This window comes from Lissotriton vulgaris, chromosome 1_1 (genome assembly GCF_964263255.1).
Source record: "Lissotriton vulgaris chromosome 1_1, aLisVul1.2, whole genome shotgun sequence".
Classification (NCBI taxonomy): Eukaryota; Metazoa; Chordata; class Amphibia; order Caudata; family Salamandridae; genus Lissotriton; species Lissotriton vulgaris.
The window spans coordinates 200,861,369-200,887,198 of record NC_141685.1 but is presented as its reverse complement, the minus strand read 5'-3'; the positions used below and the strand labels follow the sequence as shown (position 1 = coordinate 200,887,198).

The following is a 25,830-nucleotide window of genomic DNA, read 5'->3' as shown; positions in this document are numbered from 1 at the left end:
TCCTGGGATTTCTTTCCATGAGAACCCTCATGTCCCTGTCCTCCCACAAGCCCGAGCTTTTATGTAAAATAAAGTGTGCTCTGTGGGCCTTCTCCTATGTGCTCTCTGCCTAATCTCTTTCTCCCAAGCTGAGCTCTGCAGGTAAATGTATCTATCTGACTGAGGGGCTAGGGAGGGCCTTTCCCAGCAGTCTTACAAGCCAAGAGTTTAGAGAAAGCACCTGCTCTGGGAAGGAGACTCTGCTCACAGAGAAGACAAGTCCAACATAACACAGTGAAGATGGGATGGGCAAGACACACGCCTCACGGGCTGGTAGCACGCAAACAGAGGAGCAGGGAGCTACGCTAAGCAGGCAAAGCGAAAAGTCATGTATGAATCTCATGCACTGTGACTGGTAGTAATACTGGCTCTAACACCATTAGACAGTAGTCTACACATCATAAATTACAACAGTAACAAGACACTAAGCAAATGACAAATGCTGCATGGCATAAAGACGCCTTATATAATACAAGCTCCAGGCAGGCGCACACATGTCAAGACATATATTGAGTCTCAGGAAATGTATACAGTGAATAGTCTCTGTGGCGCAATCGGTTAGCGTGTTCGGCTGTTATCCGAAAGGTTGGTGGTTCAAGCCCACCCAGGGACGTATCCTTTTGTCTGCATGAAACACAGATACGTACCTTTGCTCTTTCCTGCCTGCGATCCTTTCCCTGAATAGTTCAATCCTCAGCGTTCTCACTGCACCTGCCGTCAATTTCCATAATCAGGATAGAAAACAAAAGGCCAAGCCCTGTAATACAACCGTAGGCATATAATCAGAGGAAAATAAGTCAAAAGGCCCACAGCATTTGTTCATCTGGCATCGAAGGCTGCAAGTGTAAGGACCTCGTGGCGCAACGGTAGCGCGTCTGACTCCAGATCAGAAGGTTGCGTGTTTAAATCACGTCGGGGTCATTGCTTACCATTTTATTCCCCACTGAGTTCATATATATCATTTCGAAAACAAAGTCAAAAGAAAGCAACCTTGCATTGGCCGGGAATCGAACCCGGGCCTCCCGCGTGGCAGGCAAGAATTCTACCACTGAACCACCAATGCTTCACATGGTGTGTTCACAGGCAGAGCTCTGTCCAAGACAGTGGTCAGGTTCACACACTTAAATTGTACACATATGAACAAAGGGTGCGCAGCAGACATGATAACGCCAACGTTTCACATGATGATGGCAAGAATCAGATGCAGGAGACTATAAGTAATAATGTCTTTGCATTTGCTGAGGTCACTGGCTTGGTACTAGAGTTGTGGTTATCAGGGCATGATGGCAGGCTGCTCCTGACAGAAGTGGCTCACAGAATGCACCCGCCAGATCACCAGCACTATTGTGTTTCAGATCATGTCACTGAACTCTCCTCCTGGAAAATCCTTCCCACTGGCTTTGCCAGATTCTGTGTCCTCCCCAAAATGCTGGGGTGAAAGGGGCAGAGTTCTGCGCCCTGCGCCCCTTTACGTGTCCCTAACGCTCTCCCAACGCGCCCTGGTCGGGCACAGCCCTGGTCGGGCTTAGATCACTGGAGCCCCTGGAGATCAAGAACTCCGGAAGCCTAGGGTCAGGCCTATTGCAGAGGCATCTTGTGCCTGGCCATTCCGGGATTGTTGTGTTTCAGGGCCTAGCCATCAATACTCCTGGGATTTCTTTCCATGAGAACCCTCATGTCCCTGTCCTCCCACAAGCCCGAGCTTTTATGTAAAATAAAGTGTGCTCTGTGGGCCTTCCCCTATGTGCTCTCTGCCTAATCTCTTTCTCCCAAGCTGAGCTCTGCAGGTAAATGTATCTATCTGACTGAGGGGCTAGGGAGGGCCTTTCCCAGCAGTCTTACAAGCCAAGAGTTCAGAGAAAGCACCTGCTCTGGGAAGGAGACTCTGCTCACAGAGAAGACAAGTCCAACATAACACAGTGAAGATGGGATGGGCAAGACACACGCCTCACGGGCTGGTAGCACGCAAACAGAGGAGCAGGGAGCTACGCTAAGCAGGCAAAGAGAAAAGTCATGTATGAGTCTCATGCACTGTGACCGGTAGTAATACTGGCTCTAACACCATTAGACAGTAGTCTACACATCATAAATTACAACAGTAACAAGACACTAAGCAAATGACAAATGCTGTATGGCATAAAGACGCCTTATATAATACAAGGTCCAGGCAGGCGCACACATGTCAAGACATATATTGAGTCTCAGGAAATGTGTGCAGTCAATAGTCTCTGTGGCGCAATCGGTTAGCACGTTCGGCTGTTAACCAAAAGGTTGGTGGTTCAAGCCCACCCAGGGTCGTATCCTTTTGTCTGCATGAAACACAGATACGTACCTTTGCTCTTTCCTGCGTGCGATCCTTTACCTGAATAGTTCAATCCTCAGCGTTCTCACTGCACCTGCCGTCAATTTCAATAATTAGGATAGAAAACAAAAGGCCAAGCCCTGTAATACAACCGTAGGCATATAAGCAGAGGAAAATAAGTCAAAAGGCCCACAGCATTTGTTCATCTGGCATCGAAGGCTGCAAGTGTAAGGACCTCGTGGCGCAACGGTAGCGCGTCTGACTCCAGATCAGAAGGTTGCGTGTTCAAATCACGTCGGGGCCACTGCTTACCATTTTATTCCCCACTGAGTTCATATATATCATTTCGAAAACAAAGTCAAAAGAAAGCAACCTTGCATTGGCCGGGAATCGAACCCGGGCCTCCCGCGTGGCAGGCGAGAATTCTACCACTGAACCACCAATGCTTCACATGGTGTGTACACAGGCAGAGCTCTGTCCAAGACAGTGGTCAGGTTCACACACTTAAATTGTACACATATGAACAAAGGATGCGCAGCAGACATGATAACGCCAATGTTTCACATGATGATGGCAAGAATCAGATGCAGGAGACTATAAGTAATAATGTCTTTGCATTTGCTGAGGTCACTGGCTTGGTACTAGAGTTGTGGTTATCAGGGCATGATGGCAGGCTGCTCCTGACAGAAGTGGCTCACAGAATGCACCCGCCAGATCACCAGCACTATTGTGTTTCAGATCATGTCACTGAACTCTCCTCCTGGAAAATCCTTCCCACTGGCTTTGCCAGATTCTGTGTCCTCCCCAAAATGCTGGGGTGATACGGACAGAGTTCTGCGCCCTGCGCCCCTTTACGTGTCCCTAACGCGCTCCCAACGCGCCCTGGTCGGGCACAGCCCTGGTCGGGCTTAGATCACTGGAGCCTCTGGAGATCAAGAACTCCGGAAGCCTAGGGTCAGGCCTGTTGCAGAGGCATCCTGTGCCTGGCCATTCCGGGATTGTTGTGTTTCAGGGCCTAGCCATCAATACTCCTGGGATTTCTTTCCATGAGAACCCTCATGTCCCTGTCCTCCCACAAGCCCGAGCTTTTATGTAAAATAAAGTGTGCTCTGTGGGCCTTCCCCTATGTGCTCTCTGCCTAATCTCTTTCTCCCAAGCTGAGCTCTGCAGGTAAATGTATCTATCTGACTGAGGGGCTAGGGAGGGCCTTTCCCAGCAGTCTTACAAGCCAAGAGTTCAGAGAAAGCACCTGCTCTGGGAAGGAGACTCTGCTCACAGAGAAGACAAGTCCAACATAACACAGTGAAGATGGGATGGGCAAGACACACGCCTCACGGGCTGGTAGCACGCAAACAGAGGAGCAGGGAGCTACGCTAAGCAGGCAAAGAGAAAAGTCATGTATGAGTCTCATGCACTGTGACCGGTAGTAATACTGGCTCTAACACCATTAGACAGTAGTCTACACATCATAAATTACAACAGTAACAAGACACTAAGCAAATGACAAATGCTGTATGGCATAAAGACGCCTTATATAATACAAGCTCCAGGCAGGCGCACACATGTCAAGACATATATTGAGTCTCAGGAAATGTATACAGTCAATAGTCTCTGTGGCGCAATCGGTTAGCGTGTTCGGCTGTTATCCGAAAGGTTGGTGGTTCAAGCCCAACCAGGGACGTATCCTTTTGTCTGCATGAAACACAGATACGTACCTTTGCTCTTTCCTGCGTGCGATCCTTTCCCTGAATAGTTCAATCCTCAGCGTTCTCACTGCACCTGCCGTCAATTTCCATAATCAGGATAGAAAACAAAAGGCCAAGCCCTGTAATACAACCGTAGGCATATAAGCAGAGGAAAATAAGTCCAAAGGCCCACAGCATTTGTTCATCTGGCATCGAAGGCTGCAAGTGTAAGGACCTCGTGGCGCAACGGTAGCGCGTCTGACTCCAGATCAGAAGGTTGCGTGTTCAAATCACGTCGGGGTCACTGCTTACCATTTTATTCCCCACTGAGTTCATATATATCATTTCGAAAACAAAGTCAAAAGAAAGCAACCTTGCATTGGCCGGGAATCGAACCCGGGCCTCCCGCGTGGCAGGCGAGAATTCTACCACTGAACCACCAATGCTTCACATGGTGTGTTCACAGGCAGAGCTCTGTCCAAGACAGTGGTCAGGTTCACACACTTAAATTGTACACATATGAACAAAGGGTGCGCAGCAGACATGATAACGCCAACGTTTCACATGATGATGGCAAGAATCAGATGCAGGAGACTATAAGTAATAATGTCTTTGCATTTGCTGAGGTCACTGGCTTGGTACTAGAGTTGTGGTTATCAGGGCATGATGGCAGGCTGCTCCTGACAGAAGTGGCTCACAGAATGCACCCGCCAGATCACCAGCACTATTGTGTTTCAGATCATGTCACTGAACTCTCCTCCTGGAAAATCCTTCCCACTGGCTTTGCCAGATTCTGTGTCCTCCCCAAAATGCTGGGGTGAAACGGGCAGAGTTCTGCGCCCTGCGCCCCTTTACGCGTCCCTAATGCCATCCCAACGCGCCCTGGTCGGGCTTAGATCACTGGAGCCTCTGGAGATCAAGAACTCCGGAAGCCTAGGGTCAGGCCTATTGCAGAGGCATCTTGTGCCTGGCCATTCCGGGATTGTTGTGTTTCAGGGCCTAGCCATCAATACTCCTGGGATTTCTTTCCATGAGAACCCTCATGTCCCTGTCCTCCCACAAGCCCGAGCTTTTATGTAAAATAAAGTGTGCTCTGTGGGCCTTCCCCTATGTGCTCTCTGCCTAATCTCTTTCTCCCAAGCTGAGCTCTGCAGGTAAATGTATCTATCTGACTGAGGGGCTAGGGAGGGCCTTTCCCAGCAGTCTTACAAGCTAAGAGTTCAGAGAAAGCACCTGCTCTGGGAAGGAGACTCTGCTCACAGAGAAGACAAGTCCAACATAACACAGTGAAGATGGGATGGGCAAGACACACGCCTCACGGGCTGGTAGCACGCAAACAGAGGAGCAGGGAGCTACGCTAAGCAGGCAAAGAGAAAAGTCATGTATGAGTCTCATGCACTGTGACCGGTAGTAATACTGGCTCTAACACCATTAGACAGTAGTCTACACATCATAAATTACAACAGTAACAAGACACTAAGCAAATGACAAATGCTGTATGGCATAAAGACGCCTTATATAATACAAGCTCCAGGCAGGCGCACACATGTCAAGACATATATTGAGTCTCAGGAAATGTATACAGTCAATAGTCTCTGTGGCGCAATCGGTTAGCGCGTTCGGTTGTTAACCGAAAGGTTGGTGGTTCAAGCCCACCCAGGGACGTAGCCTTTTGTCTGCATGAAACACAGATACGTACCTTTGCTCTTTCCTGCGTGCGATCCTTTCCCTGAATAGTTCAATCCTCAGCGTTCTCACTGCACCTGCAGTCAATTTCAATAATTAGGATAGAAAACAAAAGGCCAAGCCCTGTAATACAACCGTAGGCATTTCAGCAGAGGAAAATAAGTCAAAAGGCCCACAGCATTTGTTCATCTGGCATCGAAGGCTGCAAGTGTAAGGACCTCGTGGCGCAACAGTAGTGCGTCTGACTCCAGATCAGAAGGTTGCGTGTTCAAATCACTTCGGGGTCACTGCTTACCATTTTATTCCCCACTGAGTTCATATATGTCATTTCGAAAACAAAGTCAAAAGAAAGCAACCTTGCATTGGCCGGGAATCGAACCCAGGCCTCCCGCGTGGCAGGCGAAAATTCTACCACTGAACCACCAATGCTTCACATGGTGTGTTCACAGCAAGAGCTCTGTCCAAGACAGTGGTCAGGTTCACACACTTAAATTGTACACATATGAACAAAGTGTGCGCAGCAGACATGATAACGCCAACGTTTCACATGATGATGGCAAGAATCAGATGCAGGAGACTATAAGTAATAATGTCTTTGCATTTGCTGAGGTCACTGGCTTGGTACTAGAGTTGTGGTTATCAGGGCATGATGGCAGGCTGCTCCTGACAGAAGTGGCTCACAGAATGCACCCGCCAGATCACCAGCACTATTGTGTTTCAGATCATGTCACTGAACTCTCCTCCTGGAAAATCCTTCCCACTGGCTTTGCCAGATTCTGTGTCCTCCCCAAAATGCTGGGGTGAAACGGGCAGAGTTCTGCGCCCTGCGCCCCTTTATGCGTCCCTAACGCGCTCCCAACGCGCCCTGGTCGGGCACAGCCCTGGTCGGGCTTAGATCACTGGAGCCTCTGGAGATCAAGAACTCCGGAAGCCTAGGGTCAGGCCTATTGCAGAGGCATCTTGTGCCTGGCCATTCCGGGATTGTTGTGTTTCAGGGCCTAGCCATCAATACTCCTGGGATTTCTTTCCATGAGAACCCTCATGTCCCTGTCCTCCCACAAGCCCGAGCTTTTATGTAAAATAAAGTGTGCTCTGTGGGCCTTCCCCTATGTGCTCTCTGCCTAATCTCTTTCTCCCAAGCTGAGCTCTGCAGGTAAATGTATCTATCTGACTGAGGGGCTAGGGAGGGCCTTTCCCAGCAGTCTTACAAGCTAAGAGTTCAGAGAAAGCACCTGCTCTGGGAAGGAGACTCTGCTCACAGAGAAGACAAGTCCAACATAACACAGTGAAGATGGGATGGGCAAGACACACGCCTCACGGGCTGGTAGCACGCAAACAGAGGAGCAGGGAGCTACGCTAAGCAGGCAAAGAGAAAAGTCATGTATGAGTCTCATGCACTGTGACCGGTAGTAATACTGGCTCTAACACCATTAGACAGTAGTCTACACATCATAAATTACAACAGTAACAAGACACTAAGCAAATGACAAATGCTGTATGGCATAAAGACGCCTTATATAATACAAGCTCCAGGCAGGCGCACACATGTCAAGACATATATTGAGTCTCAGGAAACGTATACAGTCAATAGTCTCTGTGGCGCAATCGGTTAGCGCGTTCGGTTGTTAACCGAAAGGTTGGTGGTTCAAGCCCACCCAGGGACGTAGCCTTTTGTCTGCATGAAACACAGATACGTACCTTTGCTCTTTCCTGTGTGCGATCCTTTCCCTGAATAGTTCAATCCTCAGCGTTCTCACTGCACCTGCAGTCAATTTCAATAATTAGGATAGAAAACAAAAGGCCAAGCCCTGTAATACAACCGTAGGCATATCAGCAGAGGAAAATAAGTCAAAAGGCCCACAGCATTTGTTCATCTGGCATCGAAGGCTGCAAGTGTAAGGACCTCGTGGCGCAACAGTAGCGCGTCTGACTCCAGATCAGAAGGTTGCGTGTTCAAATCACTTCGGGGTCACTGCTTACCATTTTATTCCCCACTGAGTTCATATATATCATTTCGAAAACAAAGTCAAAAGAAAGCAACCTTGCATTGGCCGGGAATCGAACCCGGGCCTCCCGCGTGGCAGGCGAAAATTCTACCACTGAACCACCAATGCTTCACATGGTGTGTTCACAGCAAGAGCTCTGTCCAAGACAGTGGTCAGGTTCACACACTTAAATTGTACACATATGAACAAAGTGTGCACAGCAGACATGATAACGCCAACGTTTCACATGATGATGGCAAGAATCAGATGCAGGAGACTATAAGTAATAATGTCTTTGCATTTGCTGAGGTCACTGGCTTGGTACTAGAGTTGTGGTTATCAGGGCATGATGGCAGGCTGCTCCTGACAGAAGTGGCTCACAGAATGCACCCGCCAGATCACCAGCACTATTGTGTTTCAGATCATGTCACTGAACTCTCCTCCTGGAAAATCCTTCCCACTGGCTTTGCCAGATTCTGTGTCCTCCCCAAAATGCTGGGGTGAAACGGGCAGAGTTCTACGCCCTGCGCCCCTTTACGCGTCCCTAATGCCATCCCAACGCGCCCTGGTCGGGCTTAGATCACTGGAGCCTCTGGAGATCAAGAACTCCGGAAGCCTAGGGTCAGGCCTATTGCAGAGGCATCTTGTGCCTGGCCATTCCGGGATTGTTGTGTTTCAGGGCCTAGCCATCAATACTCCTGGGATTTCTTTCCATGAGAACCCTCATGTCCCTGTCCTCCCACAAGCCCGAGCTTTTATGTAAAATAAAGTGTGCTCTGTGGGCCTTCCCCTATGTGCTCTCTGCCTAATCTCTTTCTCCCAAGCTGAGCTCTGCAGGTAAATGTATCTATCTGACTGAGGGGCTAGGGAGGGCCTTTCCCAGCAGTCTTACAAGCCAAGAGTTCAGAGAAAGCACCTGCTCTGGGAAGGAGACTCTGCTCACAGAGAAGACAAGTCCAACATAACACAGTGAAGATGGGATGGGCAAGACACACGCCTCACGGGCTGGTAGCACGCAAACAGAGGAGCAGGGAGCTACGCTAAGCAGGCAAAGAGAAAAGTCATGTATGAGTCTCATGCACTGTGACCGGTAGTAATACTGGCTCTAACACCATTAGACAGTAGTCTACACATCATAAATTACAACAGTAACAAGACACTAAGCAAATGACAAATGCTGTATGGCATAAAGACGCCTTATATAATACAAGCTCCAGGCAGGCGCACACATGTCAAGACATATATTGAGTCTCAGGAAATGTATACAGTCAATAGTCTCTGTGGCGCAATCGGTTAGCGCGTTCGGCTGTTAACCGAAAGGTTGGTGGTTCAAGCCCACCCAGGGACGTAGCCTTTTGTCTGCATGAAACACAGATTTGCTCTTTCCTGCGTGCGATCCTTTCCCTGAATAGTTCAATCCTCAGCGTTCTCACTGCACCTGCAGTCAATTTCAATAATTAGGATAGAAAACAAAAGGCCAAGCCCTGTAATACAACCGTAGGCATATAAGCAGAGGAAAATAAGTCAAAAGGCCCACAGCATTTGTTCATCTGGCATCGAAGGCTGCAAGTGTAAGGACCTCGTGGCGCAACGGTAGCGCGTCTGACTCCAGATCAGAAGGTTGCGTGTTAAAATCACGTCGGGGTCACTGCTTACCATTTTATTCCCCACTGAGTTCATATATATCATTTCGAAAACAAAGTCAAAAGAAAGCAACCTTGCATTGGCCGGGAATCGAACCCGGGCCTCCCGCGTGGCAGGCGAGAATTCTACCACTGAACCACCAATGCTTCACATGGTGTGTTCACAGGCAGAGCTCTGTCCAAGATAGTGGTCAGGTTCACACCCTTAAATTGTACACATATGAACAAAGTGTGCGCAGCAGACATGATAACGCCAACGTTTCACATGATGATGGCAAGAATCAGATGCAGGAGACTATAAGTAATAATGTCTTTGCATTTGCTGAGGTCACTGGCTTGGTACTAGAGTTGTGGTTATCAGGGCATGATGGCAGGCTGCTCCTGACAGAAGTGGCTCACAGAATGCACCCGCCAGATCACCAGCACTATTGTGTTTCAGATCATGTCACTGAACTCTCCTCCTGGAAAATCCTTCCCACTGGCTTTGCCAGATTCTGTGTCCTCCCCAAAATGCTGGGGTGAAACGGGCAGAGTTCTGCGCCCTGCGCCCCTTTACGCGTCCCTAACCCGCTCCCAACGCGCCCTGGTCGGGCACAGCCCTGGTCGGGCTTAGATCACTGGAGCCTCTGGAGATCAAGAACTCCGGAAGCCTAGGGTCAGGCCTATTGCAGAGGCATCTTGTGCCTGGCCATTCCGGGATTGTTGTGTTTCAGGGCCTAGCCATCAATACTCCTGGGATTTCTTTCCATGAGAACCCTCATGTCCCTGTCCTCCCACAAGCCCGAGCTTTTATGTAAAATAAAGTGTGCTCTGTGGGCCTTCCCCTATGTGCTCTCTGCCTAATCTCTTTCTCCCAAGCTGAGCTCTGCAGGTAAATGTATCTATCTGACTGAGGGGCTAGGGAGGGCCTTTCCCAGCAGTCTTACAAGCCAAGAGTTCAGAGAAAGCACCTGCTCTGGGAAGGAGACTCTGCTCACAGAGAAGACAAGTCCAACATAACACAGTGAAGATGGGATGGGCAAGACACACGCCTCACGGGCTGGTAGCACGCAAACAGAGGAGCAGGGAGCTACGCTAAGCAGGCAAAGAGAAAAGTCATGTATGAGTCTCATGCACTGTGACCGGTAGTAATACTGGCTCTAACACCATTAGACAGTAGTCTACACATCATAAATTACAACAGTAACAAGACACTAAGCAAATGACAAATGCTGTATGGCATAAAGACGCCTTATATAATACAAGCTCCAGGCAGGCGCACACATGTCAAGACATATATTGAGTCTCTGGAAATGTATACAGTCAATAGTCTCTGTGGCGCAATCGGTTAGCGCGTTCGGTTGTTAACCGAAAGGTTGGTGGTTCAAGCCCACCCAGGGACGTAGCCTTTTGTCTGCATGAAACACAGATACGTACCTTTGCTCTTTCCTGCGTGCGATCCTTTCCCTGAATAGTTCAATCCTCAGCGTTCTCACTGCACCTGCAGTCAATTTCAATAATTAGGATAGAAAACAAAAGGCCAAGCCCTGTAATACAACCGTAGGCATATCAGCAGAGGAAAATAAGTCAAAAGGCCCACAGCATTTGTTCATCTGGCATCGAAGGCTGCAAGTGTAAGGACCTCGTGGCGCAACAGTAGCACGTCTGACTCCAGATCAGAAGGTTGCGTGTTCAAATCACGTCGGGGTCACTGCTTACCATTTTATTCCCCACTGAGTTCATATATATCATTTCGAAAACAAAGTCAAAAGAAAGCAACCTTGCATTGGCCGGGAATCGAACCCGGGCCTCCCGCGTGGCAGGCGAAAATTCTACCACTGAACCACCAATGCTTCACATGGTGTGTTCACAGCAAGAGCTCTGTCCAAGACAGTGGTCAGGTTCACACACTTAAATTGTACACATATGAACAAAGTGTGCGCAGCAGACATGATAACGCCAACGTTTCACATGATGATGGCAAGAATCAGATGCAGGAGACTATAAGTAATAATGTCTTTGCATTTGCTGAGGTCACTGGCTTGGTACTAGAGTTGTGGTTATCAGGGCATGATGGCAGGCTGCTCCTGACAGAAGTGGCTCACAGAATGCACCCGCCAGATCACCAGCACTATTGTGTTTCAGATCATGTCACTGAACTCTCCTCCTGGAAAATCCTTCCCACTGGCTTTGCCAGATTCTGTGTCCTCCCCAAAATGCTGGGGTGAAACGGGCAGAGTTCTGCGCCCTGCGCCCCTTTACGCGTCCCTAATGCCATCCCAACGCGCCCTGGTCGGGCTTAGATCACTGGAGCCTCTGGAGATCAAGAACTCCGGAAGCCTAGGGTCAGGCTATTGCAGAGGCATCTTGTGCCTGACCATTCCGGGATTGTTGTGTTTCAGGGCCTAGCCATCAATACTCCTGGGATTTCTTTCCATGAGAACCCTCATGTCCCTGTCCTCCCACAAGCCCGAGCTTTTATGTAAAATAAAGTGTGCTCTGTGGGCCTTCCCCTATGTGCTCTCTGCCTAATCTCTTTCTCCCAAGCTGAGCTCTGCAGGTAAATGTATCTATCTGACTGAGGGGCTAGGGAGGGCCTTTCCCAGCAGTCTTACAAGCTAAGAGTTCAGAGAAAGCACCTGCTCTGGGAAGGAGACTCTGCTCACAGAGAAGACAAGTCCAACATAACACAGTGAAGATGGGATGGGCAAGACACATGCCTCACGGGCTGGTAGCACGCAAACAGAGGAGCAGGGAGCTACGCTAAGCAGGCAAAGAGAAAAGTCATGTATGAGTCTCATGCACTGTGACCGGTAGTAATACTGGCTCTAACACCATTAGACAGTAGTCTACACATCATAAATTACAACAGTAACAAGACACTAAGCAAATGACAAATGCTGTATGGCATAAAGACGCCTTATATAATACAAGCTCCAGGCAGGCACACACATGTCAAGACATATATTGAGTCTCAGGAAATGTATACAGTCAATAGTCTCTGTGGCGCAATCGGTTAGCGCGTTCGGTTGTTAACCGAAAGGTTGGTGGTTCAAGCCCACCCAGGGACGTAGCCTTTTGTCTGCATGAAACACAGATACGTACCTTTGCTCTTTCCTGTGTGCGATCCTTTCCCTGAATAGTTCAATCCTCAGCGTTCTCACTGCACCTGCAGTCAATTTCAATAATTAGGATAGAAAACAAAAGGCCAAGCCCTGTAATACAACCGTAGGCATATCAGCAGAGGAAAATAAGTCAAAAGGCCCACAGCATTTGTTCATCTGGCATCGAAGGCTGCAAGTGTAAGGACCTCGTGGCGCAACAGTAGCGCGTCTGACTCCAGATCAGAAGGTTGCGTGTTCAAATCACTTCGGGGTCACTGCTTACCATTTTATTCCCCACTGAGTTCATATATATCATTTCGAAAACAAAGTCAAAAGAAAGCAACCTTGCATTGGCCGGGAATCGAACCCGGGCCTCCCGCGTGGCAGGCGAAAATTCTACCACTGAACCACCAATGCTTCACATGGTGTGTTCACAGCAAGAGCTCTGTCCAAGACAGTGGTCAGGTTCACACACTTAAATTGTACACATATGAACAAAGTGTGCACAGCAGACATGATAACGCCAACGTTTCACATGATGATGGCAAGAATCAGATGCAGGAGACTATAAGTAATAATGTCTTTGCATTTGCTGAGGTCACTGGCTTGGTACTAGAGTTGTGGTTATCAGGGCATGATGGCAGGCTGCTCCTGACAGAAGTGGCTCACAGAATGCACCCGCCAGATCACCAGCACTATTGTGTTTCAGATCATGTCACTGAACTCTCCTCCTGGAAAATCCTTCCCACTGGCTTTGCCAGATTCTGTGTCCTCCCCAAAATGCTGGGGTGAAACGGGCAGAGTTCTACGCCCTGCGCCCCTTTACGCGTCCCTAATGCCATCCCAACGCGCCCTGGTCGGGCTTAGATCACTGGAGCCTCTGGAGATCAAGAACTCCGGAAGCCTAGGGTCAGGCCTATTGCAGAGGCATCTTGTGCCTGGCCATTCCGGGATTGTTGTGTTTCAGGGCCTAGCCATCAATACTCCTGGGATTTCTTTCCATGAGAACCCTCATGTCCCTGTCCTCCCACAAGCCCGAGCTTTTATGTAAAATAAAGTGTGCTCTGTGGGCCTTCCCCTATGTGCTCTCTGCCTAATCTCTTTCTCCCAAGCTGAGCTCTGCAGGTAAATGTATCTATCTGACTGAGGGGCTAGGGAGGGCCTTTCCCAGCAGTCTTACAAGCCAAGAGTTCAGAGAAAGCACCTGCTCTGGGAAGGAGACTCTGCTCACAGAGAAGACAAGTCCAACATAACACAGTGAAGATGGGATGGGCAAGACACACGCCTCACGGGCTGGTAGCACGCAAACAGAGGAGCAGGGAGCTACGCTAAGCAGGCAAAGAGAAAAGTCATGTATGAGTCTCATGCACTGTGACCGGTAGTAATACTGGCTCTAACACCATTAGACAGTAGTCTACACATCATAAATTACAACAGTAACAAGACACTAAGCAAATGACAAATGCTGTATGGCATAAAGACGCCTTATATAATACAAGCTCCAGGCAGGCGCACACATGTCAAGACATATATTGAGTCTCAGGAAATGTATACAGTCAATAGTCTCTGTGGCGCAATCGGTTAGCGCGTTCGGCTGTTAACCGAAAGGTTGGTGGTTCAGGCCCACCCAGGGACGTAGCCTTTTGTCTGCATGAAACACAGATTTGCTCTTTCCTGCGTGCGATCCTTTCCCTGAATAGTTCAATCCTCAGCGTTCTCACTGCACCTGCAGTCAATTTCAATAATTAGGATAGAAAACAAAAGGCCAAGCCCTGTAATACAACCGTAGGCATATAAGCAGAGGAAAATAAGTCAAAAGGCCCACAGCATTTGTTCATCTGGCATCGAAGGCTGCAAGTGTAAGGACCTCGTGGCGCAACGGTAGCGCGTCTGACTCCAGATCAGAAGGTTGCGTGTTAAAATCACGTCGGGGTCACTGCTTACCATTTTATTCCCCACTGAGTTCATATATATCATTTCGAAAACAAAGTCAAAAGAAAGCAACCTTGCATTGGCCGGGAATCGAACCCGGGCCTCCCGCGTGGCAGGCGAGAATTCTACCACTGAACCACCAATGCTTCACATGGTGTGTTCACAGGCAGAGCTCTGTCCAAGATAGTGGTCAGGTTCACACCCTTAAATTGTACACATATGAACAAAGTGTGCGCAGCAGACATGATAACGCCAACGTTTCACATGATGATGGCAAGAATCAGATGCAGGAGACTATAAGTAATAATGTCTTTGCATTTGCTGAGGTCACTGGCTTGGTACTAGAGTTGTGGTTATCAGGGCATGATGGCAGGCTGCTCCTGACAGAAGTGGCTCACAGAATGCACCCGCCAGATCACCAGCACTATTGTGTTTCAGATCATGTCACTGAACTCTCCTCCTGGAAAATCCTTCCCACTGGCTTTGCCAGATTTTGTGTCCTCCCCAAAATGCTGGGGTGAAACGGGCAGAGTTCTGCGCCCTGCGCCCCTTTACGCGTCCCTAACCCGCTCCCAACGCGCCCTGGTCGGGCACAGCCCTGGTCGGGCTTAGATCACTGGAGCCTCTGGAGATCAAGAACTCCGGAAGCCTAGGGTCAGGCCTATTGCAGAGGCATCTTGTGCCTGGCCATTCCGGGATTGTTGTGTTTCAGGGCCTAGCCATCAATACTCCTGGGATTTCTTTCCATGAGAACCCTCATGTCCCTGTCCTCCCACAAGCCCGAGCTTTTATGTAAAATAAAGTGTGCTCTGTGGGCCTTCCCCTATGTGCTCTCTGCCTAATCTCTTTCTCCCAAGCTGAGCTCTGCAGGTAAATGTATCTATCTGACTGAGGGGCTAGGGAGGGCCTTTCCCAGCAGTCTTACAAGCCAAGAGTTCAGAGAAAGCACCTGCTCTGGGAAGGAGACTCTGCTCACAGAGAAGACAAGTCCAACATAACACAGTGAAGATGGGATGGGCAAGACACACGCCTCACGGGCTGGTAGCACGCAAACAGAGGAGCAGGGAGCTACGCTAAGCAGGCAAAGAGAAAAGTCATGTATGAGTCTCATGCACTGTGACCGGTAGTAATACTGGCTCTAACACCATTAGACAGTAGTCTACACATCATAAATTACAACAGTAACAAGACACTAAGCAAATGACAAATGCTGTATGGCATAAAGACGCCTTATATAATACAAGCTCCAGGCAGGCGCACACATGTCAAGACATATATTGAGTCTCTGGAAATGTATACAGTCAATAGTCTCTGTGGCGCAATCGGTTAGCGCGTTCGGTTGTTAACCGAAAGGTTGGTGGTTCAAGCCCACCCAGGGACGTAGCCTTTTGTCTGCATGAAACACAGATACGTACCTTTGCTCTTTCCTGCGTGCGATCCTTTCCCTGAATAGTTCAATCCTCAGCGTTCTCACTGCACCTGCAGTCAATTTCAATAATTAGGATAGAAAACAAAAGGCCAAGCCCTGTAATACAACCGTAGGCATATCAGCAGAGGAAAATAAGTCAAAAGGCCCACAGCATTTGTTCATCTGGCATCGAAGGCTGCAAGTGTAAGGACCTCGTGGCGCAACAGTAGCGCGTCTGACTCCAGATCAGAAGGTTGCGTGTTCAAATCACTTCGGGGTCACTGCTTACCATTTTATTCCCCACCGAGTTCATATATATCATTTCGAAAACAAAGTCAAAAGAAAGCAACCTTGCATTGGCCGGGAATCGAACCCGGGCCTCCCGCGTGGCAGGCGAAAATTCTACCACTGAACCACCAATGCTTCACATGGTGTGTTCACAGCAAGAGCTCTGTCCAAGACAGTGGTCAGGTTCACACACTTAAATTGTACACATATGAACAAAGTGTGCGCAGCAGACATGATAACGCCAACGTTTCACATGATGATGGCAAGAATCAGATGCAGGAGACTATAAGTAATAATGTCTTTGCATTTGCTGAGGTCACTGGCTTGGTACTAGAGTTGTGGTTATCAGGGCATGATGGCAGGCTGCTCCTGACAGAAGTGGCTCACAGAATGCACCCGCCAGATCACCAGCACTATTGTGTTTCAGATCATGTCACTGAACTCTCCTCCTGGAAAATCCTTCCCACTGGCTTTGCCAGATTCTGTGTCCTCCCCAAAATGCTGGGGTGAAACGGGCAGAGTTCTGCGCCCTGCGCCCCTTTACGCGTCCCTAATGCCATCCCAACGCGCCCTGGTCGGGCTTAGATCACTGGAGCCTCTGGAGATCAAGAACTCCGGAAGCCTAGGGTCAGGCTATTGCAGAGGCATCTTGTGCCTGGCCATTCCGGGATTGTTGTGTTTCAGGGCCTAGCCATCAATACTCCTGGGATTTCTTTCCATGAGAACCCTCATGTCCCTGTCCTCCCACAAGCCCGAGCTTTTATGTAAAATAAAGTGTGCTCTGTGGGCCTTCCCCTATGTGCTCTCTGCCTAATCTCTTTCTCCCAAGCTGAGCTCTGCAGGTAAATGTATCTATCTGACTGAGGGGCTAGAGAGGGCCTTTCCCAGCAGTCTTACAAGCTAAGAGTTCAGAGAAAGCACCTGCTCTGGGAAGGAGACTCTGCTCACAGAGAAGACAAGTCCAACATAACACAGTGAAGATGGGATGGGCAAGACACACGCCTCACGGGCTGGTAGCACGCAAACAGAGGAGCAGGGAGCTACGCTAAGCAGGCAAAGAGAAAAGTCATGTATGAGTCTCATGCACTGTGACCGGTAGTAATACTGGCTCTAACACCATTAGACAGTAGTCTACACATCATAAATTACAACAGTAACAAGACACTAAGCAAATGACAAATGCTGTATGGCATAAAGACGCCTTATATAATACAAGCTCCAGGCAGGCGCACACATGTCAAGACATATATTGAGTCTCAGGAAATGTATACAGTCAATAGTCTCTGTGGCGCAATCGGTTAGCGCGTTCGGTTGTTAACCGAAAGGTTGGTGGTTCAAGCCCACCCAGGGACGTAGCCTTTTGTCTGCATGAAACACAGATACGTACCTTTGCTCTTTCCTGCGTGCGATCCTTTCCCTGAATAGTTCAATCCTCAGCGTTCTCACTGCACCTGCAGTCAATTTCAATAATTAGGATAGAAAACAAAAGGCCAAGCCCTGTAATACAACCGTAGGCATATCAGCAGAGGAAAATAAGTCAAAAGGCCCACAGCATTTGTTCATCTGGCATCGAAGGCTGCAAGTGTAAGGACCTCGTGGCGCAACAGTAGCGCGTCTGACTCCAGATCAGAAGGTTGCGTGTTCAAATCACTTCGGGGTCACTGCTTACCATTTTATTCCCCACTGAGTTCATATATATCATTTCGAAAACAAAGTCAAAAGAAAGCAACCTTGCATTGGCCGGGAATCGAACCCGGGCCTCCCGCGTGGCAGGCGAAAATTCTACCACTGAACCACCAATGCTTCACATGGTGTGTTCACAGCAAGAGCTCTGTCCAAGACAGTGGTCAGGTTCACACACTTAAATTGTACACATATGAACAAAGTGTGCGCAGCAGACATGATAACGCCAACGTTTCACATGATGATGGCAAGAATCAGATGCAGGAGACTATAAGTAATAATGTCTTTGCATTTGCTGAGGTCACTGGCTTGGTACTAGAGTTGTGGTTATCAGGGCATGATGGCAGGCTGCTCCTGACAGAAGTGGCTCACAGAATGCACCCGCCAGATCACCAGCACTATTGTGTTTCAGATCATGTCACTGAACTCTCCTCCTGGAAAATCCTTCCCACTGGCTTTGCCAGATTCTGTGTCCTCCCCAAAATGCTGGGGTGAAACGGGCAGAGTTCTGCGCCCTGCGCCCCTTTATGCGTCCCTAACGCGCTCCCAACGCGCCCTGGTCGGGCACAGCCCTGGTCGGGCTTAGATCACTGGAGCCTCTGGAGATCAAGAACTCCGGAAGCCTAGGGTCAGGCCTATTGCAGAGGCATCTTGTGCCTGGCCATTCCGGGATTGTTGTGTTTCAGGGCCTAGCCATCAAAACTCCTGGGATTTCTTTCCATGAGAACCCTCATGTCCCTGTCCTCCCACAAGCCCGAGCTTTTATGTAAAATAAAGTGTGCTCTGTGGGCCTTCCCCTATGTGCTCTCTGCCTAATCTCTTTCTCCCAAGCTGAGCTCTGCAGGTAAATGTATCTATCTGACTGAGGGGCTAGGGAGGGCCTTTCCCAGCAGTCTTACAAGCTAAGAGTTCAGAGAAAGCACCTGCTCTGGGAAGGAGACTCTGCTCACAGAGAAGACAAGTCCAACATAACACAGTGAAGATGGGATGGGCAAGACACACGCCTCACGGGCTGGTAGCACGCAAACAGAGGAGCAGGGAGCTACGCTAAGCAGGCAAAGAGAAAAGTCATGTATGAGTCTCATGCACTGTGACCGGTAGTAATACTGGCTCTAACACCATTAGACAGTAGTCTACACATCATAAATTACAACAGTAACAAGACACTAAGCAAATGACAAATGCTGTATGGCATAAAGACGCCTTATATAATACAAGCTCCAGGCAGGCGCACACATGTCAAGACATATATTGAGTCTCAGGAAATGTATACAGTCAATAGTCTCTGTGGCGCAATCGGTTAGCGCGTTCGGTTGTTAACCGAAAGGTTGGTGGTTCAAGCCCACCCAGGGACGTAGCCTTTTGTCTGCATGAAACACAGATACGTACCTTTGCTCTTTCCTGCGTGCGATCCTTTCCCTGAATAGTTCAATCCTCAGCGTTCTCACTGCACCTGCAGTCAATTTCAATAATTAGGATAGAAAACAAAAGGCCAAGCCCTGTAATACAACCGTAGGCATATCAGCAGAGGAAAATAAGTCAAAAGGCCCACAGCATTTGTTCATCTGGCATCGAAGGCTGCAAGTGTAAGGACCTCGTGGCGCAACAGTAGCGCGTCTGACTCCAGATCAGAAGGTTGCGTGTTCAAATCACTTCGGGGTCACTGCTTACCATTTTATTCCCCACTGAGTTCATATATATCATTTCGAAAACAAAGTCAAAAGAAAGCAACCTTGCATTGGCCGGGAATCGAACCCGGGCCTCCCGCGTGGCAGGCGAAAATTCTACCACTGAACCACCAATGCTTCACATGGTGTGTTCACAGCAAGAGCTCTGTCCAAGACAGTGGTCAGGTTCACACACTTAAATTGTACACATATGAACAAAGTGTGCACAGCAGACATGATAACGCCAACGTTTCACATGATGATGGCAAGAATCAGATGCAGGAGACTATAAGTAATAATGTCTTTGCATTTGCTGAGGTCACTGGCTTGGTACTAGAGTTGTGGTTATCAGGGCATGATGGCAGGCTGCTCCTGACAGAAGTGGCTCACAGAATGCACCCGCCAGATCACCAGCACTATTGTGTTTCAGATCATGTCACTGAACTCTCCTCCTGGAAAATCCTTCCCACTGGCTTTGCCAGATTCTGTGTCCTCCCCAAAATGCTGGGGTGAAACGGGCAGAGTTCTGCGCCCTGCGCCCCTTTACGCGTCCCTAATGCCATCCCAACGCGCCCTGGTCGGGCTTAGATCACTGGAGCCTCTGGAGATCAAGAACTCCGGAAGCCTAGGGTCAGGCCTATTGCAGAGGCATCTTGTGCCTGGCCATTCCGGGATTGTTGTGTTTCAGGGCCTAGCCATCAATACTCCTGGGATTTCTTTCCATGAGAACCCTCATGTCCCTGTCCTCCCACAAGCCCGAGCTTTTATGTAAAATAAAGTGCGCTCTGTGGGCCTTCCCCTATGTGCTCTCTGCCTAATCTCTTTCTCCCAAGCTGAGCTCTGCAGGTAAATGTATCTATCTGACTGAGGGGCTAGGGAGGGCCTTTCCCAGCAGTCTTACAAGCCAAGAGTTCAGAGAAAGCACCTGCTCTGGGAAGGAGACTCTGCTCACAGAGAAGACAAGTCCAACATAACACAGTGAAGATGGGATGGGCAAGACACACGCCTCACGGGCTGGTAGCACGCAAACAGAGGAGCAGGGAGCTACGCTAAGCAGGCAAAGAGAAAAGTCATGTATGAGTCTCATGCACTGTGACCGGTAGTAATACTGGCTCTAACACCATTAGACAGTAGTCTACACATCATAAATTACAACAGTAACAAGACACTAAGCAAATGACAAATGCTGTATGGCATAAAGACGCCTTATATAATACAAGCACCAGGCAGGCGCACACATGTCAAGACATATATTGAGTCTCAGGAAATGTATACAGTCAATAGTCTCTGTGGCGCAATCGGTTAGCGCGTTCGGCTGTTAACCGAAAGGTTGGTGGTTCAAGCCCACCCAGGGACGTAGACTTTTGTCTGCATGAAACACAGATTTGCTCTTTCCTGCGTGCGATCCTTTCCCTGAATAGTTCAATCCTCAGCGTTCTCACTGCACCTGCAGTCAATTTCAATAATTAGGATAGAAAACAAAAGGCCAAGCCCTGTAATACAACCGTAGGCATATAAGCAGAGGAAAATAAGTCAAAAGGCCCACAGCATTTGTTCATCTGGCATCGAAGGCTGCAAGTGTAAGGACCTCGTGGCGCAACGGTAGCGCGTCTGACTCCAGATCAGAAGGTTGCGTTTTAAAATCACGTCGGGGTCACTGCTTACCATTTTATTCCCCACTGAGTTCATATATATCATTTCGAAAACAAAGTCAAAAGAAAGCAACCTTGCATTGGCCGGGAATCGAACCCGGGCCTCCCGCGTGGCAGGCGAGAATTCTACCACTGAACCACCAATGCTTCACATGGTGTGTTCACAGGCAGAGCTCTGTCCAAGATAGTGGTCAGGTTCACACCCTTAAATTGTACACATATGAACAAAGTGTGCGCAGCAGACATGATAACGCCAACGTTTCACATGATGATGGCAAGAATCAGATGCAGGAGACTATAAGTAATAATGTCTTTGCATTTGCTGAGGTCACTGGCTTGGTACTAGAGTTGTGGTTATCAGGGCATGATGGCAGGCTGCTCCTGACAGAAGTGGCTCACAGAATGCACCCGCCAGATCACCAGCACTATTGTGTTTCAGATCCTGTCACTGAACTCTCCTCCTGGAAAATCCTTCCCACTGGCTTTGCCAGATTCTGTGTCCTCCCCAAAATGCTGGGGTGAAACGGGCAGAGTTCTGCGCCCTGCGCCCCTTTACGTGTCCCTAACGCTCTCCCAACGCGCCCTGGTCGGGCACAGCCCTGGTCGGGCTTAGATCACTGGAGCCTCTGGAGATCAAGAACTCCGGAAGCCTAGGGTCAGGCCTATTGCAGAGGCATCTTGTGCCTGGCCATTCCGGGATTGTTGTGTTTCAGGGCCTAGCCATCAATACTCCTGGGATTTCTTTCCATGAGAACCCTCATGTCCCTGTCCTCCCACAAGCCCGAGCTTTTATGTAAAATAAAGTGTGCTCTGTGGGCCTTCCCCTATGTGCTCTCTGCCTAATCTCTTTCTCCCAAGCTGAGCTCTGCAGGTAAATGTATCTATCTGACTGAGGGGCTAGGGAGGGCCTTTCCCAGCAGTCTTACAAGCCAAGAGTTCAGAGAAAGCACCTGCTCTGGGAAGGAGACTCTGCTTACAGAGAAGACAAGTCCAACATAACACAGTGAAGATGGGATGGGCAAGACACACGCCTCACGGGCTGGTAGCACGCAAACAGAGGAGCAGGGAGCTACGCTAAGCAGGCAAAGAGAAAAGTCATGTATGAGTCTCATGCACTGTGACCGGTAGTAATACTGGCTCTAACACCATTAGACAGTAGTCTACACATCATAAATTACAACAGTAACAAGACACTAAGCAAATGACAAATGCTGTATGGCATAAAGACGCCTTATATAATACAAGCTCCAGGCAGGCGCACACATGTCAAGACATATATTGAGTCTCAGGAAATGTATACAGTGAATAGTCTCTGTGGCGCAATCGGTTAGCGTGTTCGGCTGTTATCCGAAAGGTTGGTGGTTCAAGCCCACCCAGGGACATATCCTTCTGTCTGCAGGAAACACAGATACGTACCTTTGCTCTTTCCTGCGTGCGATCCTTTCCCTGAATAGTTCAATCCTCAGCGTTCTCACTGCACCTGCCGTCAATTTCCATAATCAGGATAGAAAACAAAAGGCCAAGCCCTGTAATACAACCGTAGGCATATAAGCAGAGGAAAATAAGTCAAAAGGCCCACAGCATTTGTTCATCTGGCATCGAAGGCTGCAAGTGTAAGGACCTCGTGGCGCAACGGTAGCGCGTCTGACTCCAGATCAGAAGGTTGCGTGTTCAAATCACGTCGGGGTCACTGCTTACCATTTTATTCCCCACTGAGTTCATATATATCATTTCGAAAACAAAGTCAAAAGAAAGCAACCTTGCATTGGCCGGGAATCGAACCCGGGCCTCCCGCGTGGCAGGCGAGAATTCTACCACTGAACCACCAATGCTTCACATGGTGTGTTCACAGGCAGAGCTCTGTCCAAGACAGTGGTCAGGTTCACACACTTAAATTGTACACATATGAACAAAGGGTGCGCAGCAGACATGATAACGCCAACGTTTCACATGATGATGGCAAGAATCAGATGCAGGAGACTATAAGTAATAATGTCTTTGCATTTGCTGAGGTCACTGGCTTGGTACTAGAGTTGTGGTTATCAGGGCATGATGGCAGGCTGCTCCTGACAGAAGTGGCTCACAGAATGCACCCGCCAGATCACCAGCACTATTGTGTTTCAGATCATGTCACTGAACTCTCCTCCTGGAAAATCCTTCCTACTGGCTTTGCCAGATTCTGTGTTCTCCCCAAAATGCTGGGGTGAAACGGGCAGAGTTCTGCGCCCTGCGCCCCTTTACGTGTCCCTAACGCTCTCCCAACGCGCCCTGGTCGGGCACAGCCCTGGTCGGGCTTGGATCATTGGAGCCTCTGGAGATCAAGAACTCCGGAAGCCTAGGGTCAGGCCTATTGCAGAGGCATCTTGTGCCTGGCCATTCCGGGATTGTTGTGTTTCAGGGCCTAGCCATCAATACTCCTGGGATTTCTTTCCATGAGAACCCTCATGTCCCTGTCCTCCCACAAGCCCGAGCTTTTATGTAAAATAAAGTGTGCTCTGTGGGCCTTCCCCTATGTGCTCTCTGCCTAATCTCTTTCTCCCAAGCTGAGCTCTGCAGGTAAATGTATCTATCTGACTGAGGGGCTAGGGAGGGCCTTTCCCAGCAGTCTTACAAGCCAAGAGTTCCGAGAAAGCACCTGCTCTGGGAAGGAGACTCTGCTCACAGAGAAGACAAGTCCAACATAACACAGTGAAGATGGGATGGGCAAGACACACGCCTCACAGGCTGGTAGCACGCAAACAGAGGAGCAGGGAGCTACGCTAAGCAGGCAAAGAGAAAAGTCATGTATGAGTCTCATGCACTGTGACCGGTAGTAATACTGGCTCTAACACCATTAGACAGTAGTCTACACATCATAAATTACAACAGTAACAAGACACTAAGCAAATGACAAATGCTGTATGGCATAAAGACGCCTTATATAATACAAGGTCCAGGCAGGCGCACACATGTCAAGACATATATTGAGTCTCAGGAAATGTATGCAGTCAATAGTCTCTGTGGCGCAATCGGTTAGCACGTTCGGCTGTTAACCGAAAGGTTGGTGGTTCAAGCCCACCCAGGGGCGTATCCTTTTGTCTGCATGAAACACAGATACGTACCTTTGCTCTTTCCTGCGTGCGATCCTTTCCCTGAATAGTTCAATCCTCAGCGTTCTCACTGCACCTGCCGTCAATTTCAATAATTAGGATAGAAAACAAAAGGCCAAGCCCTGTAATACAACCGTAGGCATATAAGCAGAGGAAAATAAGTCAAAAGGCCCACAGCATTTGTTCATCTGGCATCGAAGGCTGCAAGTCTAAGGACCTCGTGGCGCAACGGTAGCGCGTCTGACTCCAGATCAGAAGGTTGCGTGTTCAAATCACGTCGGGGTCACTGCTTACCATTTTATTCCCCACTGAGTTCATATATATCATTTCGAAAACAAAGTCAAAAGAAAGCAACCTTGCATTGGCCGGGAATCGAACCCGGGCCTCCCGCGTGGCAGGCGAGAATTCTACCACTGAACCACCAATGCTTCACATGGTGTGTACACAGGCAGAGCTCTGTCCAAGACAGTGGTCAGGTTCACACACTTAAATTGTACACATATGAACAAAGGATGCGCAGCAGACATGATAACGCCAATGTTTCACATGATGATGGCAAGAATCAGATGCAGGAGACTATAAGTAATAATGTCTTTGCATTTGCTGAGGTCACTGGCTTGGTACTAGAGTTGTGGTTATCAGGGCATGATGGCAGGCTGCTCCTGACAGAAGTGGCTCACAGAATGCACCCACCAGATCACCAGCACTATTGTGTTTCAGATCATGTCACTGAACTCTCCTCCTGGAAAATCCTTCCCACTGGCTTTGCCAGATTCTGTGTCCTCCCCAAAATGCTGGGGTGATACGGACAGAGTTCTGCGCCCTGCGCCTCTTTACGTGTCCCTAACGCTCTCCCAACGCGCCCTGGTCGGGCACAGCCCTGGTCGGGCTTAGATCACTGGAGCCTCTGGAGATCAAGAACTCCGGAAGCCTAGGGTCAGGCCTATTGCAGAGGCATCTTGTGCCTGGCCATTCCGGGATTGTTGTGTTTCAGGGCCTAGCCATCAATACTCCTGGGATTTCTTTCCATGAGAACCCTCATGTCCCTGTCCTCCCACAAGCCCGAGCTTTTATGTAAAATAAAGTGTGATCTGTGGGTCTTCCCCTATGTGCTCTCTGCCTAATCTCTTTCTCCCAAGCTGAGCTCTGCAGGTAAATGTATCTATCTGACTGAGGGGCTAGGGAGGGCCTTTCCCAGCAGTCTTACAAGCCAAGAGTTCAGAGAAAGCACCTGCTCTGGGAAGGAGACTCTGCTCACAGAGAAGACAAGTCCAACATAACACAGTGAAGATGGGATGGGCAACACACACGCCTCACGGGCTGGTAGCACGCAAACAGAGGAGCAGGGAGCAACGCTAAGCAGGCAAAGAGAAAAGTCATGTATGAGTCTCATGCACTGTGACCGGTAGTAATACTGGCTCTAACACCATTAGACAGTAGTTTACACATCATAAATTACAACAGTAACAAGACACTAAGCAAATGACAAATGCTGTATGGCATAAAGACGCCTTATATAATACAAGCTCCAGGCAGGCGCACACATGTCAAGACACATATTGAGTCTCAGGAAAGGTATACAGTCAATAGTCTCTGTGGCGATATCGGTTAGCGCGTTCGGCTGTTAACCGAAAGGTTGGTGGTTCAAGCCCACCCAGGGACGTTTCCTTTTGTCTGCATGAAACACA

General features: G+C 48.9%; 45 non-coding genes across 45 annotated transcripts; 30 read left to right on the top strand and 15 right to left on the bottom strand.

Moving 5' to 3' along the window:
• Positions 1 to 578: 578 nt before the first annotated feature.
• TRNAN-GUU (transfer RNA asparagine (anticodon GUU)) lies at positions 579 to 652 on the top strand. The gene has a single exon. It is a non-coding gene; the product is annotated as a tRNA-Asn (tRNA).
• Positions 653 to 888: 236 nt separating this feature from the next.
• Positions 889 to 960, top strand: TRNAW-CCA (transfer RNA tryptophan (anticodon CCA)). Its single transcript has one exon. It is a non-coding gene; the product is annotated as a tRNA-Trp (tRNA).
• A 71-nt stretch (positions 961 to 1,031) lies between these two features.
• Positions 1,032 to 1,102, bottom strand: TRNAG-GCC (transfer RNA glycine (anticodon GCC)). Its single transcript has one exon. It is a non-coding gene; the product is annotated as a tRNA-Gly (tRNA).
• Positions 1,103 to 2,263: 1,161 nt separating this feature from the next.
• On the top strand, positions 2,264 to 2,337 carry TRNAN-GUU (transfer RNA asparagine (anticodon GUU)). The gene has a single exon. It is a non-coding gene; the product is annotated as a tRNA-Asn (tRNA).
• Positions 2,338 to 2,572: 235 nt separating this feature from the next.
• On the top strand, positions 2,573 to 2,645 carry TRNAW-CCA (transfer RNA tryptophan (anticodon CCA)). Its single transcript has one exon. It is a non-coding gene; the product is annotated as a tRNA-Trp (tRNA).
• A 71-nt stretch (positions 2,646 to 2,716) lies between these two features.
• TRNAG-GCC (transfer RNA glycine (anticodon GCC)) lies at positions 2,717 to 2,787 on the bottom strand. Its single transcript has one exon. It is a non-coding gene; the product is annotated as a tRNA-Gly (tRNA).
• A 1,161-nt stretch (positions 2,788 to 3,948) lies between these two features.
• On the top strand, positions 3,949 to 4,022 carry TRNAN-GUU (transfer RNA asparagine (anticodon GUU)). The gene has a single exon. It is a non-coding gene; the product is annotated as a tRNA-Asn (tRNA).
• A 236-nt stretch (positions 4,023 to 4,258) lies between these two features.
• On the top strand, positions 4,259 to 4,330 carry TRNAW-CCA (transfer RNA tryptophan (anticodon CCA)). The gene has a single exon. It is a non-coding gene; the product is annotated as a tRNA-Trp (tRNA).
• Positions 4,331 to 4,401: 71 nt separating this feature from the next.
• TRNAG-GCC (transfer RNA glycine (anticodon GCC)) lies at positions 4,402 to 4,472 on the bottom strand. The gene has a single exon. It is a non-coding gene; the product is annotated as a tRNA-Gly (tRNA).
• A 1,145-nt stretch (positions 4,473 to 5,617) lies between these two features.
• On the top strand, positions 5,618 to 5,691 carry TRNAN-GUU (transfer RNA asparagine (anticodon GUU)). The gene has a single exon. It is a non-coding gene; the product is annotated as a tRNA-Asn (tRNA).
• A 379-nt stretch (positions 5,692 to 6,070) lies between these two features.
• TRNAG-GCC (transfer RNA glycine (anticodon GCC)) lies at positions 6,071 to 6,141 on the bottom strand. The gene has a single exon. It is a non-coding gene; the product is annotated as a tRNA-Gly (tRNA).
• A 1,161-nt stretch (positions 6,142 to 7,302) lies between these two features.
• On the top strand, positions 7,303 to 7,376 carry TRNAN-GUU (transfer RNA asparagine (anticodon GUU)). Its single transcript has one exon. It is a non-coding gene; the product is annotated as a tRNA-Asn (tRNA).
• Positions 7,377 to 7,612: 236 nt separating this feature from the next.
• Positions 7,613 to 7,684, top strand: TRNAW-CCA (transfer RNA tryptophan (anticodon CCA)). The gene has a single exon. It is a non-coding gene; the product is annotated as a tRNA-Trp (tRNA).
• A 71-nt stretch (positions 7,685 to 7,755) lies between these two features.
• On the bottom strand, positions 7,756 to 7,826 carry TRNAG-GCC (transfer RNA glycine (anticodon GCC)). Its single transcript has one exon. It is a non-coding gene; the product is annotated as a tRNA-Gly (tRNA).
• A 1,145-nt stretch (positions 7,827 to 8,971) lies between these two features.
• TRNAN-GUU (transfer RNA asparagine (anticodon GUU)) lies at positions 8,972 to 9,045 on the top strand. Its single transcript has one exon. It is a non-coding gene; the product is annotated as a tRNA-Asn (tRNA).
• Positions 9,046 to 9,273: 228 nt separating this feature from the next.
• TRNAW-CCA (transfer RNA tryptophan (anticodon CCA)) lies at positions 9,274 to 9,345 on the top strand. Its single transcript has one exon. It is a non-coding gene; the product is annotated as a tRNA-Trp (tRNA).
• Positions 9,346 to 9,416: 71 nt separating this feature from the next.
• TRNAG-GCC (transfer RNA glycine (anticodon GCC)) lies at positions 9,417 to 9,487 on the bottom strand. The gene has a single exon. It is a non-coding gene; the product is annotated as a tRNA-Gly (tRNA).
• Positions 9,488 to 10,648: 1,161 nt separating this feature from the next.
• TRNAN-GUU (transfer RNA asparagine (anticodon GUU)) lies at positions 10,649 to 10,722 on the top strand. The gene has a single exon. It is a non-coding gene; the product is annotated as a tRNA-Asn (tRNA).
• Positions 10,723 to 10,958: 236 nt separating this feature from the next.
• TRNAW-CCA (transfer RNA tryptophan (anticodon CCA)) lies at positions 10,959 to 11,030 on the top strand. Its single transcript has one exon. It is a non-coding gene; the product is annotated as a tRNA-Trp (tRNA).
• Positions 11,031 to 11,101: 71 nt separating this feature from the next.
• On the bottom strand, positions 11,102 to 11,172 carry TRNAG-GCC (transfer RNA glycine (anticodon GCC)). Its single transcript has one exon. It is a non-coding gene; the product is annotated as a tRNA-Gly (tRNA).
• A 1,144-nt stretch (positions 11,173 to 12,316) lies between these two features.
• On the top strand, positions 12,317 to 12,390 carry TRNAN-GUU (transfer RNA asparagine (anticodon GUU)). The gene has a single exon. It is a non-coding gene; the product is annotated as a tRNA-Asn (tRNA).
• Positions 12,391 to 12,626: 236 nt separating this feature from the next.
• TRNAW-CCA (transfer RNA tryptophan (anticodon CCA)) lies at positions 12,627 to 12,698 on the top strand. The gene has a single exon. It is a non-coding gene; the product is annotated as a tRNA-Trp (tRNA).
• Positions 12,699 to 12,769: 71 nt separating this feature from the next.
• TRNAG-GCC (transfer RNA glycine (anticodon GCC)) lies at positions 12,770 to 12,840 on the bottom strand. The gene has a single exon. It is a non-coding gene; the product is annotated as a tRNA-Gly (tRNA).
• A 1,145-nt stretch (positions 12,841 to 13,985) lies between these two features.
• TRNAN-GUU (transfer RNA asparagine (anticodon GUU)) lies at positions 13,986 to 14,059 on the top strand. Its single transcript has one exon. It is a non-coding gene; the product is annotated as a tRNA-Asn (tRNA).
• A 228-nt stretch (positions 14,060 to 14,287) lies between these two features.
• TRNAW-CCA (transfer RNA tryptophan (anticodon CCA)) lies at positions 14,288 to 14,359 on the top strand. Its single transcript has one exon. It is a non-coding gene; the product is annotated as a tRNA-Trp (tRNA).
• Positions 14,360 to 14,430: 71 nt separating this feature from the next.
• Positions 14,431 to 14,501, bottom strand: TRNAG-GCC (transfer RNA glycine (anticodon GCC)). Its single transcript has one exon. It is a non-coding gene; the product is annotated as a tRNA-Gly (tRNA).
• Positions 14,502 to 15,662: 1,161 nt separating this feature from the next.
• Positions 15,663 to 15,736, top strand: TRNAN-GUU (transfer RNA asparagine (anticodon GUU)). The gene has a single exon. It is a non-coding gene; the product is annotated as a tRNA-Asn (tRNA).
• A 236-nt stretch (positions 15,737 to 15,972) lies between these two features.
• On the top strand, positions 15,973 to 16,044 carry TRNAW-CCA (transfer RNA tryptophan (anticodon CCA)). The gene has a single exon. It is a non-coding gene; the product is annotated as a tRNA-Trp (tRNA).
• A 71-nt stretch (positions 16,045 to 16,115) lies between these two features.
• On the bottom strand, positions 16,116 to 16,186 carry TRNAG-GCC (transfer RNA glycine (anticodon GCC)). Its single transcript has one exon. It is a non-coding gene; the product is annotated as a tRNA-Gly (tRNA).
• A 1,144-nt stretch (positions 16,187 to 17,330) lies between these two features.
• Positions 17,331 to 17,404, top strand: TRNAN-GUU (transfer RNA asparagine (anticodon GUU)). The gene has a single exon. It is a non-coding gene; the product is annotated as a tRNA-Asn (tRNA).
• A 236-nt stretch (positions 17,405 to 17,640) lies between these two features.
• TRNAW-CCA (transfer RNA tryptophan (anticodon CCA)) lies at positions 17,641 to 17,712 on the top strand. Its single transcript has one exon. It is a non-coding gene; the product is annotated as a tRNA-Trp (tRNA).
• A 71-nt stretch (positions 17,713 to 17,783) lies between these two features.
• TRNAG-GCC (transfer RNA glycine (anticodon GCC)) lies at positions 17,784 to 17,854 on the bottom strand. The gene has a single exon. It is a non-coding gene; the product is annotated as a tRNA-Gly (tRNA).
• A 1,161-nt stretch (positions 17,855 to 19,015) lies between these two features.
• TRNAN-GUU (transfer RNA asparagine (anticodon GUU)) lies at positions 19,016 to 19,089 on the top strand. The gene has a single exon. It is a non-coding gene; the product is annotated as a tRNA-Asn (tRNA).
• Positions 19,090 to 19,325: 236 nt separating this feature from the next.
• TRNAW-CCA (transfer RNA tryptophan (anticodon CCA)) lies at positions 19,326 to 19,397 on the top strand. Its single transcript has one exon. It is a non-coding gene; the product is annotated as a tRNA-Trp (tRNA).
• Positions 19,398 to 19,468: 71 nt separating this feature from the next.
• TRNAG-GCC (transfer RNA glycine (anticodon GCC)) lies at positions 19,469 to 19,539 on the bottom strand. The gene has a single exon. It is a non-coding gene; the product is annotated as a tRNA-Gly (tRNA).
• Positions 19,540 to 20,684: 1,145 nt separating this feature from the next.
• Positions 20,685 to 20,758, top strand: TRNAN-GUU (transfer RNA asparagine (anticodon GUU)). The gene has a single exon. It is a non-coding gene; the product is annotated as a tRNA-Asn (tRNA).
• Positions 20,759 to 20,986: 228 nt separating this feature from the next.
• TRNAW-CCA (transfer RNA tryptophan (anticodon CCA)) lies at positions 20,987 to 21,058 on the top strand. The gene has a single exon. It is a non-coding gene; the product is annotated as a tRNA-Trp (tRNA).
• Positions 21,059 to 21,129: 71 nt separating this feature from the next.
• TRNAG-GCC (transfer RNA glycine (anticodon GCC)) lies at positions 21,130 to 21,200 on the bottom strand. Its single transcript has one exon. It is a non-coding gene; the product is annotated as a tRNA-Gly (tRNA).
• A 1,161-nt stretch (positions 21,201 to 22,361) lies between these two features.
• TRNAN-GUU (transfer RNA asparagine (anticodon GUU)) lies at positions 22,362 to 22,435 on the top strand. Its single transcript has one exon. It is a non-coding gene; the product is annotated as a tRNA-Asn (tRNA).
• A 236-nt stretch (positions 22,436 to 22,671) lies between these two features.
• On the top strand, positions 22,672 to 22,743 carry TRNAW-CCA (transfer RNA tryptophan (anticodon CCA)). The gene has a single exon. It is a non-coding gene; the product is annotated as a tRNA-Trp (tRNA).
• A 71-nt stretch (positions 22,744 to 22,814) lies between these two features.
• TRNAG-GCC (transfer RNA glycine (anticodon GCC)) lies at positions 22,815 to 22,885 on the bottom strand. Its single transcript has one exon. It is a non-coding gene; the product is annotated as a tRNA-Gly (tRNA).
• A 1,161-nt stretch (positions 22,886 to 24,046) lies between these two features.
• TRNAN-GUU (transfer RNA asparagine (anticodon GUU)) lies at positions 24,047 to 24,120 on the top strand. The gene has a single exon. It is a non-coding gene; the product is annotated as a tRNA-Asn (tRNA).
• A 236-nt stretch (positions 24,121 to 24,356) lies between these two features.
• On the top strand, positions 24,357 to 24,428 carry TRNAW-CCA (transfer RNA tryptophan (anticodon CCA)). Its single transcript has one exon. It is a non-coding gene; the product is annotated as a tRNA-Trp (tRNA).
• Positions 24,429 to 24,499: 71 nt separating this feature from the next.
• TRNAG-GCC (transfer RNA glycine (anticodon GCC)) lies at positions 24,500 to 24,570 on the bottom strand. Its single transcript has one exon. It is a non-coding gene; the product is annotated as a tRNA-Gly (tRNA).
• A 1,161-nt stretch (positions 24,571 to 25,731) lies between these two features.
• TRNAN-GUU (transfer RNA asparagine (anticodon GUU)) lies at positions 25,732 to 25,805 on the top strand. The gene has a single exon. It is a non-coding gene; the product is annotated as a tRNA-Asn (tRNA).
• The last annotated feature ends 25 nt before the right edge of the window (positions 25,806 to 25,830 follow it).